We start from the raw sequence: 4,170 nt of genomic DNA on the forward strand, positions 1-4,170 counted from the left end.
TTATGAAGTCTGGTGCATGGCTTCTGTATAGTTTAATTTTAATTTATTTTCAAAGACTATGATTAATATACAAATGATGATGATGATATCTGAGAATTGTATGAGACTTTTAGTTAAAAAGGCATTTTCACATTTTATCTTCACAGAATCCTTTGTTTACCAAGAGCTTGGATGTTATCACTACTTTACAAGTGATGAAACCAGAGCCTAAGGAGGGGAAGGAACTTTTCCAAGGTCATACACTTGATCAGTACTAGAGCAAAGGCTTATTCTTTTCTCTAAAACCATTGCTCTTTCCATTTTATCATATTGTGTTTAATTCCTACAATGTATTTGTGCTCTAATTACGTTTTTTTTTTTAATATTTCAGCAAATCTTAGTATTTTAGTATCTAAGATGGTCTGACGATCTGTCTACAACATGCCCAGGAGTAAGTAACTTCCGCACACTATACCTTGGCTTTCCCTTCTGTGAAATAAAAGTCATGGCCTTCATTGCCTTGAAGAACCTCCCCAGCTCTAGTATTCAATGTATCTGTGTTCTGTGTCCCTATCTTCACTTCAGTTTACTGACTTCAGAAGTTCATTTTCTGAACAAAGCTAAATGTCCTTTAGGACCTCAGACTAGGTAAACTAAATATTTGTAATGAAATCACTTAATGTGGAGGAGGAGACTATATGAATTGATCTTCTCTTGTGGCTTCTCACTTTACAGGGATATTAATACTGATAAAACTCTAATCCAAAATGACAATAATGACAATAAGGTTATAAAGTTAAAGCAATAAATTTTTCAAAGTTTAATTTCATTTTATATTTATGACATTAATGAGAGATTGTTTTATGGCATAATCATTATGGTATAAACAAGCATAAGGGCAAAAATTCATTAGTTTAATCTGTTTTTCCCTTCCATCAAATTCTTAGAGTATTGGTAGTTGATTGAAGAAACAGAGACCCAGAAGCATTAATATCACATGATAGATAAGTGACAGTGCTAGAATCAAGGTCTTCTGTCTTCTAACCTAATACTTCTTCTAGATCGATGTCCAGATCTATACATTTGAGGGATCATTCATCTTAGAACAGGAGGGCAGGAAGGATGAGAACATATGGGAAAGCATCTTGGAAAAGATGTCACTTGAGTTGGACCTTGAATAAAAAGAAGGAACTTAAACATCTTATGACCTAGGTGTCATCATATGCATATACATGAAATACATATAGATATCAATAGAATAGATAAATATAATCAGCTTGATGGCATAGTAGAGTGAGACTTCGTAGTAGTGAGACTTAAGGCCTCACTCACACGTACTAGTTTTGTGACCTTTATGGAGAGTAGTACCAGTAAGATACAAAATAGCTATGAAAAAAATCCATTTTGTCCCAAGATTTAATCTCAGATTAGTCCTATAACTAGTAGCTAAATTCAGCCATTAGATATAAAGAAAGAATGAAAGGTTTTAGCTAATAGTTTGAGAAATATATCCAAAGGAAAAGAGTCTGGGTCCACTACACCTTGATTCTCATTAAAAAATCCCTTTGGGGCATCTAGGTGGCATAGTGAATAGAGCACTGGCCCTGGAGTCAGAAGGACCTGAGATCAAACCTGGCCTCAGACATTTAACACTTACTAGCTATCTGACCTTGGGCAAGTCACTTAACCCCAATTGCCCTGCCTTCCCCCCTCCAAAACCAAAACATAAAAAAAGAAAAGAACCTTTTCCCATCCCTCCTAAGAATAATCCTTCTTCATCTTTTTCCATAATTGCACTCCTTCTTATGCCCGTGATCAGGAAATAAGTGATTCTTAGAATCTTTTTCCCATCTGTATGGAAATGTATGTGATAGCTGTTTGTTTCTTTTTATACCTCACCAAGTGCCATACCCTAGGGAACATCAAGTTACTACCAATACTAATAGAACCTTCCCCCTTTAGTGTGTGTCCTTCCACTAATGCAGCTTTGAAACAGAACTATAACTTTTAGACTTAGAAGGTTGCTTGAGGCACTAAGAGGTTAACAACTTGTTCCTGTTCCCATAGGTATCATGAGCTATAGGCTAGGCATGAAACCAGGTTTTCTGCCTCCACATCTACTTTTGTCTACCACTTGATGCTTCCTTTCATTGACACTCACTGCCTGTTATATAGTCATTGAAAGTGATTAGGTAGCTAAAGAAATGTTTAGGTCAGCATTAGTTGGTAGGGATGTGAACAAAATAGAGAACAGGTTGTATCAAGCCAGAAAATCTTCTTGAGTTGTCAGAATACTTTCCCAATATTATATTTGGTAGAAGAAACAAAATTATCTTTTCATTCTTAAACCAAAATCACAAATTCATTGTTACTGTTCAGTCATTCAATTATGTCCAACTCTTTGTGATCCCATGGCCAATAGCACAGCAGGCCCTTATATGCTCCACTCTCTCTTGTAGTCTGTCCAAATTCATGTTCATTGTTTCTATGATTTTATCTATCCATTTCATCCTCTGCTTGCCCCTTCTCCTCTTGCCTTCAATCTTTTCCAACATCAGGGTATTTTCCAATGAGTCCCATCTCACTAGGTGGTCAAAGTTTTTAAGCTTCAGCTTCAGTATTTGAATTTCCAGTAAATAACTTAGATTAATTTATTAAAGTATTTTAAGAATTTATATATCAAGTATATTGATAAAGTACTTATTTGATCTCCTTGATGTCCAAGAGACTCTCCAATTTCTTCTCCAGTACCACAATTCAAAAGTATTGACTCAATTTGCTTTATAGTCTTTATTTTCTTTATAATCTATCTCTCATGGTCATACATTACTACTCTAAAAACCATGGCTTTGGCTACTCAGATAAAGCAGGGTCATGTCTCTGCTTTTTAGAATGCTGTCCAGATTTGACATAGCTTTCCTTCCAAAGAGTAAGCATTTTTTTTTATTTCATTGCTGCAGTTACCATCTGCAGTGATCTTTCAGCCCAAAAATATAAAATCTGACACTGCTTCCATTTCTTCTTCTGTTTGCCAGGAAGTGATGAGAGCAGTGGCCAGCATCTTAGGTTTTGTTTTTTTGTTTTGTTTTGTTTTGTTTTGAATGTTAAGCTTCAAGCTAGCTTGTACACTCTTCTCTTTCACTCTCATCAAGGGGCTTCATAATTCCTCTTCACTTTCTGCCATCAAAGTGGTATTATCCACCTATATGATATTGTTCATATTTCTCCTGGCAACCTTAATTCACACTTCCACTAGAGAAGGAAATGGCAAATTGTTCCAGTACCTTTGCCAAGAAAACCCTACGGACAGTACAAAAATGATAAAAGAGATGATATTGAAACTTGAACCCCTCAGGTTGGAAGGTGTCCAATACACTACTGAGGAAGAGGAGAGAACACAAGTTACTTCAAAAAGTGACTGGGTCAAAGCTGAAAGGAAGACCAGCTGCAGATGAATCTAATGACAAAAGGAAAGTCAGAAGCTATAAACATCAATATGGCATAGGATCTTGGAATGTAAGATCTATGAACCAATGGTCATGTGGTAAAATGGGAGATGGAATCCTTGATTCTTGATTAATCCTTGACATCTTGGGTGTCAGTGAAATTATATGGATAAGAATGGATAAATTAATTCAGCTGATCATTGCATATACTACTGTGGGCAAAAATACCTTAGAAGCTATGGATTAGTCCTCATAGTCAATAAAAGGATAAGAAAAGCAGGACTGGGTATAATCTCAAAAAAGACAGAATCACATCTTTTCAAATCCAAGTCAAACTGTTCAGTGTCACAGTAATACAAGTCTGTGCTCCAGCCATTGATGCTGAAGAATCCAAAGATGATCATTTCTAAGTACAACATCTTCTAGAAATAACACCCCAAAAAAGTCACACTCATTATAGGAGATTGTAATGCTATCGTATCAAAACATAATTGGAATAAAAGGCAAGTTTGCCCTTGGAGTATAAAAATCAGAATGTACCATAAACCAGATCCACCTTTCCTGAGGCTCTGCAAAATTTGAAGGTTAGCATCAGTAACTGTACTAGATATTTTCATTTAAATATATTTGGAGAAAAATGTAAATATATTGGGGCAGGTTGGAGGGAGGCAAGCATGGAGAGAGTTCTGTTAGAATTCAGGCAGATTTGTATGGTCAATGCTCAGTTTTCAAGATTAGATTCCAG

This window comes from Petaurus breviceps, unplaced genomic scaffold (assembly GCF_028583685.1).
Source record: "Petaurus breviceps papuanus isolate PSGF00001 unplaced genomic scaffold, PetGlider_PUasm1.0 189, whole genome shotgun sequence".
Taxonomy (NCBI): domain Eukaryota; kingdom Metazoa; phylum Chordata; class Mammalia; order Diprotodontia; family Petauridae; genus Petaurus; species Petaurus breviceps.